This window comes from Petaurus breviceps, unplaced genomic scaffold (genome assembly GCF_028583685.1).
Source record: "Petaurus breviceps papuanus isolate PSGF00001 unplaced genomic scaffold, PetGlider_PUasm1.0 229, whole genome shotgun sequence".
NCBI lineage: Eukaryota > Metazoa > Chordata > Mammalia > Diprotodontia > Petauridae > Petaurus > Petaurus breviceps.
This window is the reverse complement of record NW_027185903.1, coordinates 5,172,610-5,189,299: the sequence shown is the minus strand read 5'-3', so window position 1 is coordinate 5,189,299 and position 16,690 is coordinate 5,172,610. Positions and strand designations below refer to the sequence as shown.

The 16,690-nt window shown below is 38.2% G+C and overlaps 1 protein-coding gene across 1 annotated transcript in view; it reads right to left on the bottom strand.

Annotated features, from left to right (window-relative positions):
- Positions 1–16,690, bottom strand: part of LOC138167553 (UDP-GlcNAc:betaGal beta-1,3-N-acetylglucosaminyltransferase 7-like) — a 101,934-nt gene that overhangs the window by 1,510 nt on the left and 83,734 nt on the right. The window lies entirely within an intron of this gene.

Genomic DNA, 16,690 nt, shown 5'->3' with positions numbered 1-16,690 from the left:
AGAGACAGAGACAGAGAGACACACAGAGAGATAGAGACAGAGACACAGAGAGACAGAGAGACACAGCATTGAGAGACCTAGAGAGAGAGAGACAAGGAGACACAAAGGGGAGATAGAGAGAAAGGGAGATAGAGGGGAGATAGAGAGAAAGGGAGATAGAGACAAATAGAAAAAGACAGAGGAATGGGGAGAAACAGAGGGAGACACTGAGAGGAGAGAGAGAGGAGACAGAGAAAGGGGAGGAGAGAGGAGGAAACAGACAAAAGACACAGAAAGACAGAGAGAGGGAGGGAGAGAGGCACAGAGGACAGAGATAAGGAAAGAAACAAAGAGAGAAAGGAGAAGAGAAAGTAAAAGAAAGAACGTAGAGAGATGAGACAGAAACAGAAGGAGGGGAAGAAAGAAACGGAGATCTATATCTCTATATACACACATATAGCTTATGGTATATCTATATCTATATATCTCTATACACATATAACTTATGATATATATCTATATTTCTATATACACATATAGCTTATGGTATATATCTATCTCTATCCATGTACCTATCTAAACACACACACACACACACACACACACACACACACACACACACACACACAAGACTACCAGGAAAGTACTTCTAAAACCTTAAAGCCTATATAAGTATGAGCTATTCTTCTATCTCAATCTAAATTGTTGATTAAATTATTAAGGAAGGCAATGACCAGGATTAAACCCTGCAAGACACCACTACAATTCCTTCCACCTTAATATCAGTTCAATGTCATACCATTCAGGCACACCCTAATGTCTCAAAAATTGTATTTTGTGTCATATTTTTGAAAATCTGTACTTTAAAGTAAAATGTAGGTGTTGATTTATCTAAAAAAAATCTAAAATTAAATTTTACTTTCATCTGGTAGATAAAAATAGTGCCCTTTATGATTGATATTTAATAAATGTTTGCCTTCAAAATGCAAAATAATTCCTGGTTGCACACCCTAATGAAATGTGCTGAACATACCTATAATCAGCCTTCTGAATATAGCTCTTTAAGTATATATTAATCCACCAACTACTAATATTTGCATTCTATGTTTATGTTTTTCCATTTTGCTCCAAAGACACAGAGATTTTCAATTACCCTGTTGAAATTTGGGCACATTACTCCTAAGGTTAATGAGAGGAGAGAAAGTTTGGAAAAGTGACATTCACCTGTATCAATCTCTTTAATAGCAAACTTATTTAAAAAGGAAATTGGCCTGACTTGAACCCCTGATGGCTGATATTGTTCATTGCTTCTTTTTCTAAGAGTCCTCAATCCATTTGATTAATAATATTTTGAGAATTTTAATGGCTATTGATATCTAGCTCACTGATAAAAGTTTTAGAATGTGCTTTCCCTTGATGTTTTTGGAAATAGGAAAAATATTTGTCCATTCCTGGTCCTGTAGCCCTTCTCTTCTCCATGATTAGAGATGACTGATGGTAGTCCTTCAATCATAACTGAAATTTCCTTTAGTACTCTTAAAAAAGAGATTCCTGGAAAACAGGGAGTGTTTTGTCTATTTGTATTCCCAGCATTTAGCACAGTGCTTTGTACATAGTAGTAAGTATTTAATAGATGCTTCATTCATTCATTAATTTATTCACTCATCCCGCAATATGATTATCTCAGCCTGAAAGTAAATTCATTCAAAGCAGTTATGCATTCTCTTAATATTTCTATCTTATCTTGGACTTCAGCTTCCTGATAATGAATTCCATTTGATGAACAATTATCAAGCATTTACTATGTGCAAGCAATGGGAGCTTGAGGAGCATAGGAGTCAGAAAAAAAAAAAAGATGAGAAAGACTTTTAGGAGTGCTGGATGGCAATCCTAAATCTGTAACCAATGGAATGTGGGTGATGGAGGATCCATCCCCCATGTATGAGGGAAAGAGGTCCCGGGAGGAGTCTGTGAGTGTGTGTGTGTGTGTGTGTGTGTGTGTGTGTGTGTGTAATTATTTGTTGTTTGTCCTTCACTTTCAAAGAGGACTGGTGACATCATGAGTGATGTATTAACTTGCTTGTGAATTAAAATAAGTGAGGCAGATGTGTAGTTAAAAAGGTTCAAGAAACATAGTTTCTGAGTGATTTAATCATTTTATTAATAAGGCCAGCAGGTTGGTTACTTGACCATCTCTCTTAAAACAAAGACAATGATGCTGATTGGGCTCACAGTTTATATACCCTTCAAATATATGGGGCTTCTAGTGGCATCATGTCACCCCTGGACAGAAGTTATCACTACTCAGACCATCTGGAATCTTGGACTATCTGGAAAAAAGGATCTGTTTCCACCCAAGCTTGAGTAGAACACAGTGGTCTTCCCCAACCTAGATTCAATTCTTTGCAAGGTTGGGTGGGGGTTGAAAAAGGTCAGGAGAGTTAATGCAATCTCATCTGTAATATCCTTCAAGAAAAACTAAACTTTTTAAAATGAGCAATTTATAAGAAAAAGAGACGCTCTGAATCACCCCAAGGTATTGGTTATTAATAATAATTTCTCACACAGAGTTGAATGAAGTCATAGGCCTCACTTTCTCTTCCAGAGTCCACTGGCAAGAAAAAAGTCAAGATAACGGGTGATGACCTGGGATGCAGTGAATGACCATGGCATCTTTGATGTCCAGCCAAACTCTTAGTGCTCCACAGCACCTGCTTCAGCCTCCTTCATGGCCACAGAGACAAATTTTTCTCATCTACCCATTCCACCAGGGAAGTCTTCACATGCTTAAGGTAAACACCCTCTTGATTAACCAACAGGTTTTCTGTCAGTCACCCTCAACCTGATTTAGCCCATCTGCCAAGATGGCTTAGTGGGGTGTGGCCACTGCATATTGTACAACTTCTTGGACCCATAGGTAAGAGTTGAGTGCCAGGTAGGTGCCAAAGGTGGATGGGCAGCTCTGAAAGAGACTTGGCAAGGTGTTAGACCAGAGGTGCTAGGCCTTTTGAACACCTCATACACACCATGAAGAATATACAGTGAAGCTGGAGAGATAGGTTGAGGTCAGGTTATACAGAGTTTTTTTCTTCTTTTCTTTTCTTTCTTTTTTTCTTTCTCTTTTTTTGGAAAAGTGTATTTAAAACTAAACAGAGGAATTTCCATTTGATTTTGGAAATAATAATAAGCCACTGAAGTTGATTGAATAAAGGAATGTCAGTAAGATTTGAACTTGAGCAAAATCACTTTGGCAGCAGTGTGAAGATCTGGCTGAAGTTGTGAAAGACCTGAGTCAGGAGAGATCAATTTGGAAGCTGTTGCTGTAACCTAGGTAGGAGATGATGAATCTTCTATTAACAAATGTAACAGACTTCTAGTAGTGATCCTTCTTGCATAAAACTGCTGTCAAGAAATTGGGGCTACGATCAATATGTGCCATGAAGTACTTGCTTGCATCTACAAAAGTTAATGCAAAAGTCAATGCTGAACTCTCTTTTATGTTGACTCCCCAAATTAGAATTTGAGCTCCTTGGGAGTAGGAACTATCTAGTTTTTTTTGGACTACTTTAAGGATCTATCATATTTCTTGTTCCAATGTTCTCCAAATGTTACTAAAGGGTTCAAACTCTTTCCCCCTTTCTTCTTTTGCTTCTTCTCAGCTGTATGCTAATTGGAAAGATCATTGAGAACCTTTATTCACTGATTTCCAAACGTAGTTACTAAAACTTGGAAGTATCTTTAGATCTAGATAACTTTTGGAAGGGTCTCAAAAAGGAACACGTCATGGTTCACTTGCTCCCTCTTGATGTACCCTATGACAGAGAATTTACTGAGTGGGCACTTGTTGGTCAGCAATTTTTGAGCCCAGGTTTCTTCACTATTTTTATATCTTGAACCTCTTGTGGAGTCTAGTGAAGCCTAAGGACCCTTCCCTCATCTCAGAATCATGTTTTAAAATAATGAAAGGAAAAGCTAAATTTTAATTAGAAATATTTTTTTAATTTTTTTTTCTTTTTGGAGGGGGGAAGGTAGGGAAATTGGGGTTAAGTGACTTGCCCAAGGTCACACGGCTAGTTTTGTGTTAAGTATCTGAGGCCGGATTTGAACTCAGGTCCTCCTGACTCCAGGGCCAGTGCTCTATTCACTGTGCCACCTAGCCGCCCCTTAATTAGAAATTAATGAAAATAAACCTGGAAAGACTTACATGAACTGATGCAAAGTGAAATGAATAGAACCGGGAGAACATTCTACATGGCAACAGCAATACTGTACAATCAAGAATTGTGAATGACTTAGCTATTCTCACCAATAGATTGATCCAAGACAGTCCCAAAGGACTCATGATGAAGTATGCTGTCCACCTCCAGAGAAAGAAGTGAGACTGTCTGAATACAGACTGAAATGTTATTTTTCATCTCTTTTCTCTTCCTTCCTTCCTTCCTTCCTTCCTTCCTTCCTTCCTTCCTTCCTTCCTTCCTTCCTTCCTTCCTTCTTTCCTTCCTTTCCTTCTTTCTTTCTTTCTCTTTCTTTCTTTCTTTCTTTCTTTCTTTCTTTCTTTCTTTCTTTCTTTCTTTCTTTCTTTCTTTCTTTCTTTCTTCCTTCCTTCCTTCCTTCCTTCCTTCCTTTCTTTCTTTCTTTCTTTCTTTCTTTCTCTTTCCTCCTTTCTTTCTTTTTCAGTCTTCTTGTACAAAAAGACTAATATGGAAATGTTTTACATAATTGCACATGTATAGACTGTATCACATTGCTTACCATCTTAAGGAGGGGAGAGGGGAGAGAGGGATGGAATTTGGAACTCAAAACTTTTTTTTTAAGTTTTAAAAATTGTATTAACATGCAATTGGGGAAGAATAAAACATTATTTTAAAAAAGAAGTTAATGAAAATAAAGATGTATTTTTCCCCATCCAAGTTCACAGATCTTCTAAAATATATCCACAGACCATAGATTAAAAACCCCTGTTCTACACAGTTTAATCCCATAATTACAATTATAACTCTAATTAATTTATGTTACAAAGCCATTTTTTTCCATGAGCCCTCAAAATATTCTTGAAGTCTCAGAAACCCTTTGGGTCATGTGTTCAAATTGGTAATAACCGTTGGACAAAGGAAGCCATCTTTTCCTTACTTTTTTATACAATAGTGATGCAATAGAATTTTCAGCACAAGTGAAAAATCATTGAAAACTATAGGCTGTATTCCAGGCCATGTGATCAATAAAGTGTAGGACTCGACCTCTCCAAAACAGATATTGAATGTTATATGTAAAGCAACTTCAGCTTTCTCCATGATTTAGGACTCTTGGAAACCAAACTAAGGTTAAAAACAATGTACTGGCTTCTACACTGAGCCTACTCAGCACCTCTCTCCATCTCCCATGCTACCTGCAGTGAGGCTACACTTAGCCAATCCAAGTATCTGGCCCAAGTACCAGAGATAGGGGTTAACAAAAAAAGTGAAATTTATACCTCTTCCTTTCTCTTCTTCCCCAGTGCTGTGGTGATCCTAGCTATGGGCTATAGAAGCCTGCTGGGATCCTGAAAACCAACTAATGGTGCAGCAGTGTTCCAGGTACAGAAAGTTACTGGGGCCTTGATGAGTAGCCAGGACCAGCGCAGAAACAGTGAGATGTGGCAGAAGCCTGCTGGGCCCACAGAGCAAAAACCTGCTATAGGGGTGATGATGGGGAAGGATGCAGTCTGTGTAACAAAACATCCCTGTAGCAGAGTCAGGAAAAGAGAGAAAGGGGCAGGACACATGTTGGGGCTGTAAAAAAAAGAGCTTAACACCACAATTCACTGTAATAGTAATTTGAAGACCCATTTTTGTATTGGCAAGTAAACAGGTACTTAGCACTTAGTAACTAATGAAACCTCTGTGAAAGAAACAGAAGGTATGAACCCCTGTTCCTGACTTAACAGGAAGGTGTTAAAAACTGAAGTAGGAAGTAGCTAATGATGTGTATATAAGAAAAACACCAGAGAGGCATAGTCAGAATTTCTTCAGACAAGAATCTATTGGCAGAAGCTGTTCTGATGGAGAGGGTCGAGAACTGAGGAAGAATTTCCTGAGAATTTGTGGTGGTGAAACTTCTTCTGAACAGGATCCCAGGAGCCAGAAGTCCAAGAGCCCAGGATCCCCCTTCCCCCAGGCTGGATAAGGTGATTCTGATGTTTTGAACAAGCTGCAGAAGACTGAGGAAGTATGACCAGGATGCAGGGACTTTGTCTGTTTGTGGCTTGGTTGAGCCTGAATTCCCGGGAGCAGAAATAGTGAAGGATTTGAGATGTATTGGACCCTGTGAAATTCAGTGTGCAGCAGGACCTACCCAGAGTGCTAGGCAAGGAACTGGTAGCTGTCTGCCATTGAACCCAGGTGACAGTCTGGTGAATCCAGGTAGAATCTGGGACTATGGAAGGGGATCCAGGGAATCTGAGAACTGGCCCCAAGTCAAGATGAAAAGAGCTCTCTGTGGATACTGAGTAATGATGAAATTGTAGTTTATTAGTGACCTAGGGGTGGAAGGTTTGTGTATTTTCTAATAATTGTACTTAGTGATTAATGATACTTAGTGATTGATTGCCGAATAAGTTACTGATTGAGTTCATTTAATGGGGCCCATGAGTGGAAGAGTTTGACTATTATACTTTGAGATTATTGTTCTTTGTTCTAAGTATTGTGACAACTTTGGTGAAAACTATGTGGTCATTTTAATGATAAGCTGTTGTGAATATTGTATTGTTACTTTCTGTGATAAGTTATAATATTGTGAATGCTGTATCTTGATTTTCTGTGAATGTTTTGCTTTGATTTGTTATGGAATAAATAGGGTGTTCACTATACTGTGTAATCAGGACCTTAAAAGCTGCTCACAGTAGCATTTTTTTTCTGGAAAGCTGCTCATGCATGGCTTTACACTCACCCTGCCTTTTTCACAGAACCTTGGAGACCCAAACTATGGAAACCAACCTCATGACACCAGCATGGCAGTACTCTAAACTGTTAGTGACAAGCCAAAGAACTAAGGAACAGGGCAGGACAGAACAGGTCACCATGTTTGTGAGGGGCTATACAACACTCCAGTAAACTTTAGGGAAAAGGCTCAATATCCTTCTGGATCCAGTTCTTTCCACCCAAAAGTCATTTGGGTCAGAGACCAAGACTGGTGAACTATGAATTCCCCAGTGTTGGAGGAAGCTGAGATGCTTTGAGATCCAGTCCCCAAGGGAACCACCATCAGGGGAGGGAGTCAACCAGTGAACAATATTGAAAAATAAGTGTGTGGGGTGGGGTGGGGATCGAAATTACCAAAGATATCAGAAGGAAGAAAACTCAAAGACCTTGAACATAAGCAGATAAATCATTAGAGAAAAAATTAATAGCAGAAAAAAATATGGCCTCTACATCTAGTAAATGAGTTCATGCATCTGTATAAATATTACAAAAAAAGGAAAATAATACACTTCATGAGACAGAGGATCCAGTGAAATTTGAGGAGCACATGGAAGCACTACACAATATTCTTGTATGCTTTAAAAGAAAAATGAGAATTATTAGAACTGAATTTATGATCTGCACAACAAAAATAAAGGAAAAAAATTTTTTAATTGAATCTGCATTGACAAATATTACCAAAAGAAACAAAAGAGAAAATAATAGATCGGGAAAACAAATACACAGAAGTGAAGAACAACCTAGAAGAAGAGAAGCAAAAAACAAGAGCAGTAAAAGAAAATACACGCACTATGCCAGCAAAGGGTATTGATCTTGAAGACAGGATGCCTAGAGACAACTTAAGGATCATAGATCTCCCAGAAGAAGTCCCAGAACAAAAATCTTTAATAATGTAATTCAGGAAATAAGAGAACTGCCAAACACTTCTGAAAATAGATAACAAAATACCAAATGAAAGAATTCATTGATTGCCTCCAGAAAACAAAAACAAAAAACAAGACATACAAGTTCTGTAAGTAATCAAGAGAAAGACCTTCAAATTAAAAGAAAAAGGAATGTGAGTAACACAAGACTATTCTTTATCCATCAGAAAATGCAAGAAGAAATGGAACAATGTGTTCTGGAGAGCATTAGAACCCAAGGTGCAGCCCAGGGTGACCCACCCTACAAATGTTTGCTTAACCATAAATGAAAAAAATTAGACATTCAATAATAAAGAGGCATTTGAAACATTCTTAGAAAGAAAACCAGATCTGAAGAGATTATTTGCTTCTCAAACACACTAGAAAACAGAAATGCTGGAGGGGTGTAATAATAATGTAATTTGAATTTGAAGATCCCTTTGTGTCAGCAAAGGTAGCAGGTACTTAGCACTTAGTAATTGATCAAGCCTCTGTTGGGGAAACAGAAGGTATGAACTCCTATCTCCTGTTGCTGACATAACAGGAAGGGGTTGGCTGAAACAGGAAGTATCTAATGCTGTGTATATACCCATGTTTCCCCGATAATAAGACCTATCCCGAAAATAAGCCCTCCCCTTACTGTGTAAGATTCCTCTAAAATAAGCCCTCCCCCGAAAATAAGCCCTATTGAGATTGCTACTGTAGTGAAGGTGATCCCCTGCACTACATGCTACATTACGGTACCCTCTGTATGCACCGTCCCCCGTCCCCCACCCCGGTGAAACGCACGCCGAGCTCTGAGCTGCATCCAATCAGAGCTGCAGCAGTGAGCGCGTCATCCTGTTCTTCCCCAGTGATTTGCTTATTGAATAAAGGTACATTTTTTTGTTCACATTTACCTGTTTATTAAAATTGCTGTCAATGTTCATTAAAATAAGCCCTCCCCTGAAAATAAGCCCTCTGGTGTTTTTCTGTCCAAAAAACTATAATAAGACAGTGTCTTATTATCGGGGAAACACGGTAAGAAAAGCCCCAGAGAGACACAGTCAGAATTTCTTGGGACCAGCATCTGGTGGCAGAGCAGCTACAGAAGAGAGAATGGAGAACTGAGCCAGCATTTCCTGAGAACTTGTGGTGGTGGAGCTTCTTCTGAACAGGCACCCAGGAGCCCAGAGCCAGGAGCCAAGGTGACTGAGGAAGCATGACTGGGATGCTGAGACTTTGTTTGTGGCTTGGTTGAGCCTTGAATTCCCTGGAGCAGAAATTGTGAAGGATCTGACATAGACCAGACGCTGTGAACTTCAGTATGGAGCAGGACCCACCTAGAGAGCTGGACAAGGAACTGGGAGCTGTCTGCCATTGAACCCAGGTGACAGTCTGGTGAATCCAGGTGGAATCTGGTACAATGAAAGGGGATCCAGGGAATCTGAGAACTGGCCCCAAATCAAGATGAAAAGACCTCTCCATGGGTACTGAGTAATGATGAAATTGAAGTTTACTAGTGACCTAGGGGTGGAGGCTTTTGTGTATGATACTTAGTAATTGATTGATGAATAAGTGACTGATTGAGTTAATCAAGACTTTGCCCCTGAGTGGAAAACTTTGCTGAATAAGTGACTAATTGAGTTAACTTAAGACTGCCCTATGAATGGAAGACTTTGCCCCATGAGTAGAAGACTCTGACTGTTGTACTTTGAGACTATATTGTGATACTGATTGAGTTAACTTAAGACTTTGCCCCATGAGTGGAAGACTGACTATTGTACTTTGAGATGATTGTTCTTTGTTCTAAATATTGTGACCACTTTGGTGAAAACTGTGTGGCCATTTTAATGATAAGCTGTTGTGAATATAAGTTGTAATATTGTGAATGCTGTACCTTGATTTTCTGTGAATGTTTTGCTTTGATTTGTTATGGAATAGAGTGTTCACTATACTGTGTAATCAGAACCTTAAAAGCTGTTCACAGTAGCATTCTTCTGGAAAGCTTCTGTGCATGGCATTACAAATGGTGAATGAATGCAATAGCCAAGGAAAGCAACAGCAATAGAATAACAGAGACACTTTTGTAAATGTACACAAGGAAATGGGTGAAGGCAGAGAAGTCAGGTGGAAGTAACAGTGAAGAGATAGGTCTGGAGAAAAATGGGCATAGCATGGTAATGTTCTGCCTGCAAATGAATCAGCATATATACATACATATACATACACAACATACACATACATACATATACATACACAACATACACATACATACATATATAATACACACCTATATGCACACATATGGAAGTGCATTACAATATGAGAAAGTGCATGAAGGGGGAAGGGGACCAAGGGGAAAGAGAGGAGATAAGAAATATTGAGGGCTAGAAATGAGGAGAAAGTGATTTCTGTGGTCTCAGGAAAAGAACCTATAGCAAAGAAGGAAAAGAAAAGGGGGAAGGGGGGAAGTATTGAAAAAGGTAGAGGGGAGGGATGCCTTTCTTTGGTAGCAGGAGAGGATCCCATTGATGAATTGCTTCTGTAGGCTTTTATATAATGCTTCTAAGACAGATGTTCTGTGAAGGGAGATGGGGATCTTGTGTTGGGTGTGGTCTGTGGGATTTAGTTGCTTGAAAGATAATTTGTCCTATCCTGGAGGGGGGAAGTTGGAACTCCAAGGAGCAAATGCCATCTGGGAGAGTGGGAGGGCATGAACCCAGAGATGAGGTTTTGAGGCAAATAGAGGAAAAATGTAACCAGAGGAAGACTACAGATGGTAGACTTTCTAATCAGGAATGTGGGGGGTAAAGGAAGTGGGGTCCTACAATGGGACAGTGTTCTCTCTGACACCTGCAATTATTAGCATTGTTCTGGGAGTGATGCACAATGGAAAAGGAGAATCTGAGGTGAAAATTCTGGATAAACTGCCTAGAGGAATGTGCCCAGAATGGATCCTTAAAAGTTTTTTTTTCTCCTGTGAACAATACAGAGAATAGAAAGGCAAATAATTGTAGGTATTAGGAACCAGAGAATGAGATGTAGAGTAGACTGAAAGAAAATATGAATTATGAACTGAGTGAAAGAAACCATTTCTGGAAAGGGAAATAAAAATTAAGTTGAAAATACTAATGAATAGGACTAGTTGAAGTGGAAGAGAGGAAAGGGGAATCTATTTGACTAACTAGGAGAGGGGAGGGAATTAAATAACCAGATAAAATCATGAAACAAAAAGCAACTAATATAAAAAACCCCAAAGGTATGTGAGTAACTAATGAGAAGAGGTGATCAGGTGGAAGAGGAAATTGATGGGATTAGGGCCTCCTTGAAAAAGAATAAGCTAAAGCAACTGAAGGAACATAGTGCTTTGTTTACAGCAGAAGAGAAGTCATAATTTAAAAAAACAATTAGAGACAAATGAAGGAAAATATAAACTTAATTCTCACAACTTTAAATGTGGATGAATGAAACAATCCATTAGAGCAAAAAGAGTGATAGATTGGGTAAGAAAGTAAAAGCCTGTAATCTGATGATTACAAGAAACATCTTTAAAAGCAAAGATATATATAAAATAAAACTGAGGGGATGAGAAAAATTATAATGCATGAAGTGAATTTAAAAAGGCAGGAGTTGCAAGCATGTCATCTGGAAAAGCAAAAACAAACATTAAAAAAAATTTAAAGGAATAAACAAGGAAACTGCACTATGCTAAAAGGAATCATACACAGCGAGTAAGAGCACCAGCTCCAGTGTCAGAACGACCTGGAGATCGAATCCCAGGCTCAGACACTTAGCACCCACCCAGAAACACCTGGCCATGTAACCTTGAGCAAGTTACTTAACCCCAATTGCTTAGGGGCAGCCAGGTGGCTCAGCGAGTAAGAGCACCGGCTCCAGTGTCGGGATGACCTGGATCAAATCCGTCCTCAGATACTCAGCACCACACCCCAGAAACAACTGGCCGTTACTTAACCCCAATTGCTTTAAAAAAAAAATAAAAGGAATCATAACAATAAACCAATGTTGCTAATAAATATGTACTTCAAATGCTTTAATATACAAATTCATAAAGGAAACATTACTTAAGCTTCAAGAAGACATGACTAGTAGCACGGAGACTTCAATATTCTCTCAGTTTTGGATTAGTCTAACAGAAAGATAATCAAAAAGGAAAATAGGAAAATGAAAAATTGCCAGTGAATCTAGAATTAAAAGACTTGTGGCATCCTCTTTCTGGTATGGCAAAAAGAATATACATATTTCTCAGCACCATGAGGAATTTCTTATAAAACTGACCATATGTTAGGGTGCAGAAATAATGCAAACGAATGTAAAAAGACAGAAATAGTTAATACATTTTTTTACAGACAATAATGTACTAAAAATAGTCATTGAATCAAAAGTCAGACAAGAGGCAGACCCAAATAGAGACATAACACTGAAATCTTAAATAATGAGTGTGTTAAAGAACAAATCAGAAACAATAATTAAGTCAAAGAAACTGATAATGATGAAACAATATAACCAAAATTTCTGTGGTGCAGTAAATGCAATCATTAAGGGACAAATCATATCTCTACAAGTATATATTAAGTAGAAAAAGAGTATTAATGAACTAAATAATGACTTAAAAACTAGAACATCAACAAGTAGACCTAAAATAAGCAAAAAATAAAAAAGAGGAGGTATTAAAAATTGAAGGAGAAATAAATAAATGGGGGGGCATAGACATGATGAATAAAAGTGAAAATACTAATAAAAATGACAAATCTTTGATTGAAAAATCTGATTTAAAAAGAAGAGAGCAGAAAATCAAATCAATAAAACAACACAAGTAAGATAAAATAATAATCAGAACTTATTATGGACAGTCATGTCAACAAAACTAAGGACACAAAAGAAAGAGAGGAAGACCTTCAAAAATATAAAATACTCAAACTATCAGAAGACCAGATAGAAATATTAAATAATCCAATCTTATAAAAGAAGATAGATCTAGCTCTAAAGAAAGGAATTGCCAAAGAGAAAAACCAGCAATTAGTCCTGATGGATTCAGAGGAGAAGGCTATCCAACTTTTAAAGTACAATCACTATCCATACTTCACAAATTCTCAAAAGATTGACAAAGAAAGCACACAACGAGAACCATTTTATGAGAAAAATATAGTCCCAAAACCTAAACCAGGGAAGGATAAAACATAGAAAAGAAAACAAAAGAGCAATGTCATTAATGTATAGTGATCTAAAACTTTTAAACAAAATCTTGTTAAATAGACTTACAGAGATTAATCCAAGAAATCATTCATTATGACCAAGTAGGATTTATATCAGAAAAGCAAGGATGGTTTAACAAGGAAAACAAAACACCTAAAACCACATCTTAACATCTTAGCAGATATAGAAAAAGCTTCTGACAAAGTACAACACACATACTTGTGAATTCCCTGGGTTAACATTTTTTTGAGTGTACAAAATAAAAACCCTATGAAGTGTAGGCATAAAGGGACCTTTTAAAAATATCATATAAAGCACCCATTTAAAACCAAAAGCAAGAATCATATTCAATAGGGACAGTCTAGAACATTTCCCCAATATAGACACAAGTGAAGCAAGGATGTCCATTCTTTCTGTTATTATTCCATATTGTTCTGGAAATAATACAAAAGAAAAAATATTAAAAGTATAAAGATAAGTAAAGGGGAGATAAAACTATTCCTATTGGCTAATGATGTGATACTATACTTGGAAAATCTTAGGGAGTCAGCAAAGATGCTAACTTAGGCAGTGAATAATTTTAACAAAGTTGCAGGTGATGAAATAAATCCTCAAAGACGAATTAAATTTCTATATAACAATAACAAAATATAAGAAACAAAAATAGGGACATATTCCAAACTACAAAATGCATAGAGTCCCTAGAAACGAACCTACCAATGTGCACAAAAACTTGCACAGATTCCATTACAAAGTGCTTCTTAATGAAATTTTAAAAAAAGAAACCAACAAATCAAAAATAACTGGAGCACTCATATAACAAAGATGACAATGCTTCCACAGTTAATTTACCCTTTTAATGCTATGCTAATCAAATTACCAAAGGAATACTTTATAGAACTTGATAAAATAATGACAAAATCGATTAATTATATTTTAAAATACAAGATTGACAATGTTTGGCGTCATTTCTGAATCAACTGTCTGGAGTCCTGTCAGACTAACAACTTGTTAGAATAACAATAAAAATCAATTTCAAAATAAGACAATAAAAATGATAAAATATTGTTAAATAGACTTACAGACTTGCATGAAAATGTGATGACTTCAATCAGACTTATTTAAATTAGGTACCATCTTGAAGGATTTCTAGCATAGAGTTCAAATAAAGAAGGGTTTAAGTTCCATTCTTGTCTTCTTGGTACTTCTGTTTTCAGAGATTGTTAGGTAGGTTGAGTCAAGTCCCAGTAAGAAGTCTCCTAAAATATATTCATGATCACTCAAAGAATTTGGCCTAACTGTTCACAGAGAAAGAAAAAAAATGTATGAAGAATATCTATTGCCAAAATAACACAACATCACACAAGATCACAGCTTTTGAAGTGGAAGTGATCTTGGAGGTCACCTTGTCCAAATCCCTCATTTTATACATAAGAAGATAGGCCCAGAGAGAGTTAAATGATTTGCCCAACTTTGCATCCTGGCTCAGCTATTTGCTATGTAGTTGAATAATAAATAAGTATAATAGCAGTAACTGAGGAGCTGAGCCAGGGTTAGAAGCCATGCCCAGTGACTCCAAATCCAGTGTTCATGCCCCTGTACCACTCTGTGTCTGTGATATACAATATGATGTGCAACCTGTAGAGTTGGTCTATTAGTGGGTACTTAGTGTCTGTATAATTAGACGCTGTGCATGCATAATAAGATAGGCCTAGGCTGGTGAAAGGATTATATTTGGGAAACCTGTGCTTTTAATTACCTCAAGTTTCTCTGTGTTTTGAACAGCATTTTTTCAAGTGATACTATAGGGCTACAATTCATAGAATACCTCTTTCTCAAAATGCATATGACTTGTGGATTAAAAAGATCAACATCATAAGTACATAATGGCCAGGGAAGAGTTTCTGTGTAAAATATCTGAATATCTTAGTGCACAGGAAGTTCAGTATGAGCCAACAGTGTGACATGATAGTTGAAAGTTAATTTGATCTTACAATGCATTAAGAGCCATGTGCTATCAAGGGCTCTAGACTTGATGTGATAACTTTTATGTACTTCATGTGATTAGATCACACTTGGAGTATTCTGCTTAGTTCAGTACACCACATTTTAGCAAGGACATTGACAAGCTAGTAGAGCATATCTGTGGGAGGAAAAAAGGTAATGATGGTGAGATAGTGTAGCAGGAAGCATCCCAGCATCCCCAGGGTGTCTGCCAACACAGGTTCTTAGATCTGCTTTGTTAAAGGAAAGCAACTCAAAATGGGTTAACAAGCTTACTTTAATCAGTCAAATATGTATCCTTTACCTAGTTCAGGGGAAAAAGGTCAGCACCCCGAACTTCAGAATATACAGACAGAATTATCAAGACAGAGAAACAGATCAAGTAGACAGTTTTCCAAACTGTCCAACCATTACATCCATACCCAATCAACATCTGGATTTTTCAAAGCCGAGGTGGGGCTCTCAACAATGGCTTCCCAGAATCCAGATCATATCACAGAACACTTCTCAAAGTGAGCCCCCAAACAAAGCTACACATCAGGACTTATATAGCCTTCTCCTGGCTCAGAGAATGTAACAACCTTATTGACTCACTGGCCAATTAAGAATTATCTACTGAAAAACAAGCCTCCCACCCCAGGCTCCAGGTGCACTTTAGCCTAGGGGCAGGGAAGATCTTAAAAATTTACATTCCCATTACAGATAGTTGGAGACTGGAGAAGAAAAGACTTAGAACAGGAGGGGATCACAATTGGTTGAGGAATTTAGTTTATTCTGCTTGGTCCTAGGAAGCAGAACTGGGGATTAAACTGGCAGAAAAGCAGATTTAATCTTGATGTAAGGAAAACTTCTCAAGAATTAGAACTGTCTAAGAGTAGAATAGGCTGCCTTTGCTGAGCCAAGATGGTGGAGTAAAAGCAAAAACTTGTCTGAGATCCTGCTCCAACTGTCTCCAATACCTTTAAAATATCACTCTAAACAAATTTTAGAGCTACAGAACCCACAAAGTGACAGAGAGAAACAAATCTCCTACTGAAGGCAGGCCAGCAGGCCAACAGGAAGGGTCTATTGCACTGAGCTGGGAGCCAAACAGAGTCCTTAGTGAGCCTCTTGGTCCCAGACCCAGGGTGGCCCCAACCAATGGCACAGACCAGCCAGAGCAGACTTTAGGAAAGTGAATCACTGGCAGCTGTGGTGGTTTCCAGACTTCTCAACCCATAAATAACAAAGAGAAAGTAAAAGGTCAATGGGGAGCTCTGTTGGAATTGGGTAGAGAAGAGCATCATCTGGCCCTTGCCCCTGAGGCGAGATTTGGCAAAGGTGTGGTGACTGCAGTTGTAGCTTCATGGCTGCCTCCAGAGCTCCTGGCTTACAGATCATAGGGGGACCAAGTGACCAATCAGACGGTAATCACTTTTCCTTTGACCTGCTTGGCTCTAGATTGCCATCTTGGCTGGTGGTCCTAGGGTGTGTGGCCAGTGTGCCAGAGCTTTGGGTGCCTGTAGAGAGGGTGCCCTCATCATAGCTCTGGCAACTGTGAAAACCCAGTGAATTGGGACACAGCTCTCTTTACTCTGGAAGCAGATTTCTACCGTGACAAAGAGCTCAAAAGTGAAGTAATTGACTGGCAAGATGAGCAAGCAGAGGAAGCAC